Genomic DNA, 13,298 nt, shown 5'->3' with positions numbered 1-13,298 from the left:
TTAAAAACTTTTAAACTGGTTGCCCTCGAACATAAACATCTTCATAAAGCCCTTGATACATAAATAACTATTGGGGCAGTCGGGCTGTACTTTAAAACCGTCCAAATAATCTGGGATTTTTATTTCTGTAATCTGTAAATGCTACACTAAAAAATCTCTATAATTTCAAGTTGCCTAAAGTATGTTTTTTTGGAATTAATTTTTTGCAAATGTCATATGCTACGCAGTAGTAAAATAACCGCAAACGCCCTTAGCGACTCTCGATTCCAGATTCACTAACATTCAAATAGTACAATCTTTTAAATTTCTGATTGCCTAAAATACCATCCGAAAATTCATCATCAGCTCTCGGACTAAAATGTACCTGGAAAGGTGATAAACGGATTCGTCTACATAGATTTTTGCATTGCAGCTCTTCACTGTGCCACACCACTTCAAACCTTGTCTAGTAGCACTTTTTTCAGAGTATTTAAAAGACCCCAAAAAAATCAACTCTTTACCACCTCCCTAAATATCACTTAATATCACTCCGATTTTCACTTCTCCACTTGTGTCGTTAACTAATTTAAGGCTAACCATGACTTTGAAAAGCTGGATATTTAAACACTGCTTTTATGGTAGGCAATGGGCGTTTTAGGATTAAATATCTTCCAAAAAGATGCCGAGTAATTTCGCCAAATGGCTGAAATCCGGCCCCTACCTTTTTAGGTACAATTTCAAATCCGCTGCAAAACGGCCAGCCATGTACAAGATAAGTATGACCATCGCCGCAAACCGAGCACACCGGTCGTAAATCTTACTTCTGGATTGGTTTGTGATTAGACACATTCGGACCGATTGTATAAAGCGATGTCAAGTCGTTAAAGTTAACGTAATGTTAAGCGATCTGACTGGGGGATATTTAACATTTTATTTGAATCAGCCAATCAAATGGACGGATTTCCGACTTGACGCGTTGTTAGCTCACACGATGTTAACTAAGCTTTATACAACCGGGCTTTAGTGTAACTACGTCATTAAGGGTGAACTGGAGTAACATTGAAAAATGGCGAAATTTGCTTAAAATTGGTACAATAGTCCTTTCATCCATTCTAAAGTACTGTGCCAAATTTAAAAAAAATTGGTCGAGGAATTTTAAAGTTATTACCTTTTAAAGTTTCGAGATATTTTACACGTGTTCTTATGAGAAATGGAGCAATGGTCGCATAAAAATTGATAAAAAACATATTTCAAAAAGGCCAATTTTTCTTAAATTTTTCACACATAAAGTATCGATATCGTAGAATTTTCTAATGAATTTACAAAAAAAGTTGGTCGAGAATTTTCCTTGTAATCGCTAATTACATGTGGAAAAACACGGTTTTTGAGGTTATGTATCTATTTTAATTTCAATAAAAGTGAACAAAATGCATATAATTGACGTCGGTATGCAACATTACACTCATATCGCACGTTTTACTGCAGTTAAGAACTTTAACAGAAATCAATGAAAATTGAAATTCAGTGTGCTTTTGTTTACTTTCACGTACAGTCTTAGTCAAAAGATTGTAAAATCACATGTAAGTAATTATTTAAATGTCAAGAAAATAAACACAAAATTTACTTGCAACTCATTACAATTCGTTTCCAAAAATTAAAAACTATTTTTTCAAATATTGATTTCTCGTAATAAACGTTTCATAGCATTATAAGAATTCCGCAACTTTTTGCTGAGATTGTTACTCCAGTTCATCCTTAATACTTGTACCTGTCAGTTGCGCGGTGCCTTCATTAGTTGCAAATAATCGGCAATGTGATGCATTTTAATTTTTTTTATTTTCAGATATCTGTTTTCTGTATTAGTTTTAACCTATTTAGATAAAAAAATGTTTTCCGAATTTTGATTAATTTCAGTTAATCGCCTCCTGACGCGCAACACAATTGATAATAAACAAAATAATTGGGAAGGCTCCATATGCGTGTCTCTTCGTAGCCAAGCGTCAATTTTTTTCGTTAATTTGCCACGGTACAATCTGGCCAAAAGGGCATAATTTGGCTAGCTCGTTTGGTGATGGTTAGGGCGCCACCCGCGGTAGAGCTGGGTTCGATGAGGTACCTCCGCAGGTAGGGACTCAAACTAGGCCAGATGATGTTAAATTACTATAAAGTTAAAAAAATAAACAACGTAGTTGGAGAGGGGGGTCCTCGAACTTGGATTTATTAGGCCCGTATTTATAGTCCAAACTTAAGTTAGACTCAATCTTGAGACAGACTTGAGTTCCGATTTGTGTCTTATAAACAATACTTGAGCATTGATGAGCACTCAAGTTTGACTCAAGGCCCAAATTAGGGGTTAGGCAGACTCAAGTCTTGCTTACATGAGTTTAGAGGTCCAAAATTGTCTCTGTACTGTCTGATAGTTGCTGTTTTCCTGTTATTCATTTCGTTTCAATTATATGGGTAGGCACTAATGTTCAGATTTGAATTTTAGATGTAAACATTAAATACTTATTTATCGCAGGATGGAAGATTGTTTTGACTTTATTTACGAAGAAGAAGTTCCAAATACATATACGTCAACAACGTATTTTGTATACAGGCTATTTCACGAGTGATAATGAGCCTAACGGTATAAAAAATGCACCCCACAATATATTTTCAAAAAAAGCCGGACATTTCAATTTCAGTAGCCGGCTTTTTTCAGAAATGTAGTGTGGGTCTCATTTTTATTCCGTTAGGCTCATTATCACTCGTGAAATACCCTGTATTGTATATTGGTTCAGAGTTTTTTCAATTGCTGGGCCGTGCGTACTGTAGTACTTTCTGGTTAGCTATTGTACTGGGTGTTAATCCTTTCCTAAACACTATTTTTTCGTTCTACGGAAACTGTATCTGCTTTTTTATTTTCTATTGCCTCTTCCATATCGTATATGAGAGAAGCCAACAGAATTTTCTCCTTTAAACTGTACGGGATTTTCATTTTGCAAAGGAATTCAAAACAAGCTGTCACAAAGTGTATGGTATAACCATGGCAACTCAACTCAAACGAAATTGGAGCAAGACTCAAGTCTAACTTTTACGAGTTTAGCAGAAATAATGACTATAATACGGATCTAGACTTGAGCAAAACTCAGGACTTGAGTACAACTTACCCAAGTTGGACTTGAGTTGTCGACTATAAATACCGGCCTTAGTGAATTAGTTGTTACTAAGCGTTAAATTACTGATATGCACAATTAATGATTATAGATTAAACGCGGAGGTTGATAGCTATCAAGGCTCTTACAGAATTATTAGTATGTATAACGAAATGATTAGTCAGTAAAATATGAAAGGCTACGGTAAGGTTGCTCTGAAGGAGCGGTTGGAAAAAGGGTAGTGACAAAGTTGAAATTATGGGAACTGTTTGATCATTTGCTTGCCGTTCCTCCTAGTGCAGGTGAACTTAGCTCCTCGGTTATAGCGATTGCTGCAGGTCGTGGCGAGATTCGTAAGTCGTCAAGATGATCGAGATTATTGAATTGAGGTTGTAGGGATGAGGTTGTTGGGATAGTTGAGCTTGTTGGACTTGTTGAGATAGTTGAAATTTGTTGGACTGAGGTTGTTGGGATAGTTGAGCTTGTTGGACTTGTTGAGATAGTTGGAATTTCTTGGACTGAGATATTCTACAAAATAAAAAAAATCTGCTGTAAAGAGGCGATATCTAACATCATCCGCATATACCTCTTGGCAGAGAAAATACCTAACGGGTAGTTATCGAGGATAATGGGAAACCAGAATACTCGCTCTGTTGTGCCCAAGACTGCTGGTGATGGTCAATGGCTAAAAGAGTATCGTGAGGGCGCGGTGATTTTATGCGAGAGACACATACCTCTAATGCCTATATCCGTAAGATCCTCCAAATGGAGCTACAGGGTACAAGGCGCGGTAATTCTAAACAGACGGTATACCTTGACCCTTGAAGACTATGGTACTTTGGAAATCCCAATTTAATGGTAAAGTTTGCCCAAAATAACCAATTCAGATACGGCACAGGTTAGCGTCTCTGTTTTCTGACAGGCAAGATTTTTTTAGAATAACAAATTAAAAAAAAGAAACGTCCGTTGCTAACCATAGATTTCTTGATGTTGCAAAAACCAAACGATAGAAAAAAAAATGGTGACAAATTAGAAACCGCGTAATCGCAAAAATGGTCACCCGGTATGTGGGGAACATTATTGACGTCCGTACAACATGAAAACAGCTCACTGTTCCTTCGCGTTTGTGTCAATTTCATTTGATTTGAAAGAGAAATTTGACAATCATTATTATTACATTTTTAAGTAATTCCTTTCTTTGAGAGAGCTGTTTTTGTACTAGAATATCTAGTATTAATGTATCAAGAAAAGAAAGAACAAGTGACATAACATTCTTATATGTTAACAATTTTTTTCAGTTTTTCTCACTGTAGACACTCATGTTTTGCATTATTTTTTCTCAAACACCAAATATTATTTTCGTGCCAACGTGTTAGATTGTCTACTATTATAATTAAAATGTCCCCATGGTCACTTCAAGGTTAATTTGTTTTTCACTTATTTTTATCACTATTTTCCATTTATTATCCCACCTCCACCCGGCGGCACGGCAATTTTGCCGGAGTACATACACTATTACGGATATTACTATCAAGTAATAGTGCAGTGCTTATCAACATAATTACCGGCGTCTTGCCTCCGCATTTTGACTTTGTTGTGTATTATGTTCTGTGTCAATGTTAAGGAACTTCCTCACGATGTGACATGAGTATAATAATATACCTTTTTGAATTTCAACTACCAATGTGTTATCTAAATCCAGAATTTTTAAATTTTTAAAAAGAGATTGCGGTACTATTCCCGTTGCTGAAATTACAAGTGGTAAAATCGAAATTTTTTCTAAACACCAAAGATTTCTCATAGCAACGGACAGCTCTAAATATTTATTAATTTTTGTGTTATATGTCTGTGTTATATTATGTGAATTTGGAACAGCTATATCTAAAAGATATGCTTGCTTTTGTTGTTTATTTAAAATTATAATGTCTGGTCTGTTATGCTTAATATGAATGTCAGTTAAAATTGTTCTATCAAAATATAACTTGTAACTGTCATTTTCCAAACAACTTTCTGGTGTATTTTCCATATTCTTTTACGTTTATTTACCTTGAAGTTATCTTATTTATTTATTTCGATATAAACACAAGGACATCGTTCAAACGATCAATAAAAGTACAGTGAAACCACCGGGTATATTCTTGTACTTTATTTATTTTAATTTGAAATGCAAAATTATTGCCTGTTCATTCGCATTATAAAAGGAGCCACATACTGGACTTTTTCAAACTGGTCTTAGCAGTAAAGCAATAATGAGGGCAACAGTGCTGTTTCTAACTATAATATTTCTTGGTAAGTATCATACGTCTTTTTGATACTTTTTCGTATTTCACATCAAAATGAATTAGAGAAGTGGTACTTTACAGCACGGCAACCATTACCGCCTAGCAGCCAATTTAGCTTTTCTTTTCATACCTTCCTTTCGACTGTTCTAGGAGTAAACTTGAGGAGCTGCTTTTAAAATATTTTCACTAAAAGAAATTGTGCTTTTTGCTTTACCTTCTTGGGCTTCCATTTTCTCCAAATTTTATATTCAGATTTTCTCGTAGATTGATTAAATATTTCACATTTCTGTGGTTTTACTGCGCTCGTATTCCAACCAGCCGTACTCATTCAGCAAAACATCACATTTATAAACTTGCTGCGAAATATATTATTGTGACAAGGAATTAAATAACTAAATTATGTCTTTAGCTGTGTCACTTCTAAACTACTTTATTCAGAGCGAGTCATAAGTTAAAGTTGTCAGAAAGCTCGTAGGAAAATTCTTGTTAAGCGTAACGAAATTTATTAAATTTTTATACAAGGCTTCATAGTTTTATTGCTGATTAAAAATAAACATGAGAAATTTAGAAATCAAGGAAGAAGTAAAAATTGTCGACAATTTTCTACGTACCGTAGTCACTATCCAGTTGAATCGTCGCTGATTGCAGAAAGGATACACGTCATGTTTTCTAGCATTTTGTGATTATTACTTAAAAAATCACTAAGTCTTAAGCGAGTAAAGCAAATATTTTGAAATACTGCTGAAAGGATAGTGTTTCAATATGTATTTGATTTTTGATTGAAGTTCCATCAATTATCATACGCAAGTCCCAAAAAAAGCAATTTTTTTGCGTGTCTCTCAAAATTTCTGGTCACTGACTTGTACCCTTTCTGCAATCAGCGATTCAGTTAGTTCTTCGAAAATGGTGTGTGAATAAAAATATCAAATTGTTATTTAAAAGCAAAGTAATAGATTTTATTTGTTTATTTAGCCACTTGTAATGGTCAAGACAATACAAGGATTGTTGGAGGCGAAGAATTAGAGGATCTCAGCGATTACATGTTTGTGGTATCTTTTCTGTCTTTACAAAATGGGAATTATAGTTTATGTGGGGGAACACTGATTGATCCACGACATGTAATAACGGCAGGTCATTGCGCCCCAGGGTTAGTATAAATCTTTTATTTTGCAATTTTATAAAATTGGAAACTGGGCCGTACGTCGTCATCTTGGTCATCGACGATGACAAAGTAAGGTAACGAAATTTTAAAAAGAACACATATACACCATTCTTTATCTTGGTGAGTGGTCCTTGGGAAATTTTCAGCTGTCAAGTTGAATTTAGGGATTTTTGAAAGTTCCAATGGAAAAGTGCGTTGGTAGTTGTTGAAAAATATTCAAATATTACAATAATGTACTTACAGAGACGCCGCAGTCTTTCTATTTATTATTTTCCAGGTTAAATTGCTCATGATTCATTTGCACCGAGACATAACCTCAAACGTGTCATCTTCATATCGCATCGTCTTCTAAAATTTTAATAACTTGCTTGGGAATTTTAAAATGTTCTAGACCGGCCACACACTTTCCAGTCAAATTTGGTCCGGTTTATGGTTTAAGAATCCGGTTGATTTCTCACACCCAAACTTCCTTGCAATATTGCCCGGCACGGGACGGGAATAATGTTCGGTCGGATTGACTGATGACGGACGCCGATAATTTTCATATCGGGAACGGTTAAATTTAAGAATCGATGTGTACGGCTTATATATTTACCTTTCGCGACATAAGATTGTGAGATTTGGACATGAATGCTTGACGATGACTCTGAATCTGAATGACAGCGATGACAGTTAATACTTGATTTACACGACACACAAATTTGGTGGAAAAAGTAAAACTTACAAAGCTACCCACGGCTTGCTTCATCGCATCGACCACTCACCAAGATAAAGAATGGAGTATAATGGCAGTATGGCACGTAGAACGTATGTCAAATCATAAATACCTCGAATTTTTTCGTGTCATACAAAATTTTATATTTTTAGAGTCTCATACATAGTTGTTGGTAGCAATAACCTTATATATGGTGGAAGTCAGTATGACGTAGAAAAATCAGTACCACATCCTGATTTCTCCGGATCTCCTTCGTATCGCAACGATATAGCTGTTTTGACTTTAACGGAAGATGTGACAGAGGTGACGGAATTTCCCAAAAGGCCGACAAGTGAATTGAACGACTTCGATATTAGTTGTACAGCACTTGGAAAAGGACTAACTAGTTACCCTAACGGTACAGCCTCACCAAAACTGAAAAAAACGAATGTGAGACCGATATCAAAAATACAGTGTGATTACGATTGGAGAGGACTTGTTCCAAGAAAAACTATTTGTGCTACAACCGATGGTACTGGAACTTGTTATGGAGACTCTGGAGGTCCATTACTCTGTAACGACGAACTGACTGGTGTTGTGTCGTTTGGTTATCCATGTGGAACAGGTGTACCAGATATATACACAGACGTCTACGATTTCAACGAATGGATCGATTCCGAAATCGGCGAAAATTAAACTTTAGCACTGTTTTGGTTTTACTTATTAAACCTAGTTGGTATAAAATGTATTGTACTTGCTGATAATTACTTTTGTTGGTGTATTTCTTGAAAAGTGGTGACGGTAAACTTGGAATCAATATATCTTTTTGTGTCATTTAACTCCCACAGTTCTAAACATTGATTATGCTCAGAATTACTGAAAATATTGGAACGTTGTAATAATTTTGCCAACATTAAATTTCAAATGATAAATTGCTGCTAATTGTTTAAAAAACTTGAAAACTGATTTTCGTTTAGGCTGATTTTCTTTTTAGCAAATAAATTTTACAATAAAATTTTAACCCGAAACAATTATACTGGGTGCCTCAAAATTCGTGGAACAACTCAGTGGGGCAATGTCAACTCATGTTAGAAAATTATGAGAAAAATAATAAATAAATTCTATACCTCTAAGATTTGAAGATGTTGGGGCTCAAAAGGCGCAGCTTTGATCTCGTTTATTTTATAGCTATTAAGACAACAAGGATTTTATAGACGATTTAAAAATCGAGGTCGTAGTTTAAATCAGGGAGCGAGGATTTAATAGGCCCGAGATTTTTAAACTATAAAACACGCGTTGTCTTCAAGATTTTTTCTAACACTAACATCTTATCAGAAATTTTAATAAATTCTGAAATTATTCGAGGCACATCACAATACTCAAAATGCCAACGTTGCCGTGGGTACTATCGTAATAATATCAACAAATTTGGAAAAAAAAAACAATCTTCATCGTTGAAATGTGCCAAAACGTTCCAGAAGAAATAATAAAAAATGGGAATTTGTTAAGAATGAAGTCTAAAAGTGCATACTATTGGGGACAAAATTCTTTGGTCATCATTTTTCCGTCACTTCAAAAAAAAAATTATGTAAACCAAGCATTAACGTCAAGTCAACATCGATGACAATTTCGAATTATTGACTTTTCTCTTGTCAAAAATATGCCACCTTCCACCGTTCAAAAATTTAGAATTGTCTCCCTCGCTTCTGAGGGATGTCCATGAACCAAATTGCCTTGTGAAAACCTTTTCAAGTTTTCCTCCTTGGAATTTCTCATTCAGTGCCCCATTTTTCGATATTTAATATTTTGCAATGACGAGTCTGACAGTGACAGTCAGTGACAATGGTTGACAGTAAAAGATAAGGTTAACCATCCTAATGTTTGATTTACAACTTTATGTCACTCAAATGACTTTGACGACCAAAGTAATTTGTCCTCAATAGTACGAAAAGGTGTATGTTTCGTTTCAAGGCCGGAACAATAAAAAGCATCACGGAGGTAAGGGAAGATGTCATTTTGGCTCTTCTTGATATGTGGTAAGTGTGTGAAAAATTGTAATTGTTTTTAACATTTTAAATTAAAAAACGTCGGCCAAAAAACATTATACATACCTTGTGTGTGAAACATTTTGCAACGCTCAGTTTATGAAACACTTCGCTGCACATCGTGTTTCAAATGAAACTTCGCGCTGCAAAATGTAACTTCCCACACTCGATTGTAAATAGCTATTTATCTATTTTTTACACATCAATGTGTGCATTCATACGTAATTACTAAATACGGATTACAAACAATACTAAAATCAAGTCAGGAGGCTATAAACTATTACAACATGACACAGTTTCCTCCGGCAGTCCAAACACCCAAACACAGACCGCTTTAAATATTGCTTAACTTAACTGATCGAATGCTTTATCACTATTCCAAAACGTTACTGCTTCACTTACACGTATCAATAATGGCAGAACAGATGATCAAGTGCAAAATCTCATAGAATCAAAATAATTATCGCTTCATACACTCAAACCTTTAACATCTGGTTCAATGTTCCATTAGTATAATTCGAAAAATAATCATCTGTTTAATTTAGATATTACATAAGGGAATTGTAAGAGACTATGCATCTACTTTTTGTTCCATTTTAATTAAGGCGGCCTTACACCAAGACAACAATTGGCAACATGTAGCATGCGACGTGGTCGCACTGTAGCGTGCAACCCTGCCTAAAAAATTGGCTGTTAGGGCCTGTAGCACGTCGATCCGCAACAAATGGAAAAGTAAGCAACATTATTCGTGCGACTTTTAATTTTTGCTTTGAATATTTAGTGATTAATGATGGAATAGTCAAATAAAAAAACTGTAACGTTTATTGAGGAATACATGAATAACGAAATACTTTGGAATCACAAGTTAAGAGATTTCAAGAATAACGGGTAAAAGTTTGATATTTTTAAAACTTTAAGACATAATTTCATCATGTTTATTTAACAAATAATGGAAGTCAGTTAAACTTATTCATGTAAATTTTTTTTAAATGGTTCCGCCATCCGCATTTAACTTAGACCAAAAACTTTCTTGAGATAGGTTTTGTTGTGAAAACAATTGTCTTTTCCACCTCCTTCAGCTTTTTTGCTTTGTTACTTGTTGGGTCAAAACGAAATATGCCGCAGCTGCAATTATTGTATTCGACATGTAAATATTACACTAATACTGAAGGCAAGTGGTTGCGTAGATATAAATAATCTGTCGCATGCTACGTAGTCGCAGCCAGCTGGTTTGTAGGATCGGCAACATTACCACAAACTGTAGCATGCTACATGTTGCCAATTGTTGCCTTGGTGTAAGGCCGCCTTTAGCAACAAAACAACCAACTAGGTTTTTTCAATTGATTTACTTTTCTATAAAGTTTCTAAAACTCTATTTGGGTTTTAAAGCATTTTTACTCTTGAAAACAATCAAAAAAAGGGGCAACCGAAAGCGAAGTCCGATATCGACCACGACGCTAATCTTTTACGCGGCCCACGATCGGTGGAACCGTCCCCACGGGCCTCACCTCGTTTCCCCAAAAGAAAAGAAAAATTCAAATAGAAAAAGAAGTCGCGCGGCAGACTAGGAGACAAAAGATAAATAATACTAAAAGAACGATTAAAAAAACTGTTATCGGTCTGACCGGCCGTTTGCAGGCGAGGTCACCAACAGACCGATAACCCAAACTCGAACAAAAAAAAAAAACGTTCTGCCTGAAACGACGCGCTCGCTTCCCGAAAACTAAAAATTTACTCTATCACCCTGGCCTTGATCATCACGGGGCGGTCGATGTCTCTGGAGACCTGGACGTTCCTCGGGCCCACGATGGAAATCCGGGCGTGGAATCTGACTCCGCACTCCGTCGGGGATACGTATATCCGCTCCTCGGGGTCTGGCCCTGGACTCTTCTTCCTGCCTCACCCTCTTCGGACCCTCGACGTCACCAAATCCTTTTCTCGCCGTTTCAGCCCCCTTCACACTCCAGCACCTATCTGACCACCAACCAAAACAAAAGACCAAAGATCTTTCCCCTCTTTTATAGTTTCCCCCCTCTCAATTCGGATTTGTATAATTTTCGGCGGAAAACGGACTCGCCGCGAGTCGCGCGCACAGTGATCGGATGATCGAGGAATACTTGCGTTTTCAAAATGTAACAGTACCCTTTCTTTGTAAGGATAATTCTTTAACAATCAAGTTAATTCAGTTATTGAAAAGTACTTCACATATCAAAATCAAACTTCGTTTTGTAGTACAAGACAGTAATAACCCAAGTATCGCCAGTCTTCCGCTAAAATTCAGACATTCAAAAATTTAAACAAAACCCGCGAAATTGAACAAAGTGGCCATGTCGTAATCGTCCTCGAAGAGGTAAAGACCCCTACGTTGTGTGTTTTTGACAAAATGGCGGAAGACTAACTCGGGATGCAAATGGCGGGCCTGCAGGGTGGACAAACTTCGAAATAAAACGCATGAGTAGGTGGGAGGACGCCTGTATTTACTTTACGAATACATGAATAAATACATTCTCGTTTGCATCTACAGTGTTATTTGATATAAAACCCGCTCACCTGACAAATTTACCAATTCAGTGGTGCGACTTTACATGACACAACAAGAAATACATCACAACACAATAAATTTGTCTACCGACCTTTTGAGGAGGGTAGAAAGAAATAGTTCCCTTTCTTCTTGTTTGTTTTGTCGGAACGAAACTATACAACAAATAAAATAACAACAGCTGCTCAGCACCTAAACTCGCAATACAAGAACAAAGCGGCATCGGCACCGTGAAACAAATGATAAATGCTATTACGTCTAGACACTATAAATGGGATGAGTAAAACCCCCAAAAATCATCCACAAACGATGGCGCACCATAATCTTTTCAATCGGTACAGTTACACAACAGGTTACATTAGATTGCGCAGGAAGGCTCAAGATTACAAGGATAGACAAGTTAATTCCCTAACTGTGGTATTACGCTCCTCGGACTCTCAGCTTTTCGTACAAACACCTGTTTCCCGATCGCGGAGTTAAACTAGTTCTCGCCCCCCAGTCTCCTAATTTCTACCCTAGTAACGTCGGGTCGTCCAAGTTCCTGCGATACCTAACTCGTTCGATTTGACTGCAGTGCCCAAGACTTGTGTCCTACGAATCCCCACTGCGAGGGTTACAAATGAAGAGACAGAGGCCTTCCACCAAGGGCGTTCGAGAAACTCTGCGGCCAAAATCATATGTCATGGAAGGGCCCTGCGACCACAAAGGCCCCCCACATCCGGCTCTTTTAGCAGGCTCCCATTTTTCATTGCAACGTGGATAAACTGCCCTCGCAACTACATCCCTAACTTCGACCAAACACGTGCCTCGGTTTTCCTTGTGGCAAATAGGTGGCCGTTCCCGAAATGGACGCCCATTTCCCCTAGGTAAATCGCTGACGCAATATGGTCTGTTAACCGTTCCTATCTTCCTAGCCCTACCCGGAAAATGGACTTGCCCAAAGGATTTTTAACTACCAGACAAAATTACTGCGACGTTCCCTCAAGAATTTACCCACTCTCAATTCCTACTTCTCCCGAGCTTATCGGAATAACAAAACGAAATAACATACCTGCCAGACACTACTTGTTGTCGGTAAGATCATACTACCTGAATTTCCACGCGCAAAACGTCGGCGACACACGAGGTTCGTACTTGTAGCAGCACGGCTCTGATTACCTTGTTACAATACACAAGCAAATGAATGCCTCCAGATTCGTAACAGCGAAAATAGCCAAACACCACCGTTCACTTCGAGGGCTGAGAATCGAGTCCTCGCGTCTTTCGTGTACCAACCGTACGCTATACAACGTACCAACAGTACACAATCAAAGACTCGAATAGTTCCTCTTGCATCTGTTTCGGCGGCGGCAATTTGAATTCAAACTGGGGCCTTACAAGACCCACGATGGAATCTCTTATACATTCTTATATATGACGTAATTTAGAAGTGCCTTGCAGTCAAGAGTAGGTAATACACA

General features: G+C 37.0%; 1 long non-coding RNA gene across 1 annotated transcript; it reads right to left on the bottom strand.

Annotated features, from left to right (window-relative positions):
* Nucleotides 1–2,698: 2,698 nt before the first annotated feature.
* LOC138129629 (uncharacterized) lies at nucleotides 2,699–4,115 on the bottom strand. Its single transcript, XR_011159287.1, has 3 exons — nucleotides 3,851–4,115; nucleotides 3,703–3,801; nucleotides 2,699–3,644 (listed from the first exon to the last, which is right to left on the bottom strand). It is a non-coding gene; the product is annotated as an uncharacterized lncRNA (long non-coding RNA).
* Nucleotides 4,116–13,298: the final 9,183 nt, after the last annotated feature.

This window comes from Tenebrio molitor, chromosome 4 (assembly GCF_963966145.1).
Source record: "Tenebrio molitor chromosome 4, icTenMoli1.1, whole genome shotgun sequence".
NCBI lineage: Eukaryota > Metazoa > Arthropoda > Insecta > Coleoptera > Tenebrionidae > Tenebrio > Tenebrio molitor.
This window is presented reverse-complemented; position numbering and strand designations above follow the sequence as displayed.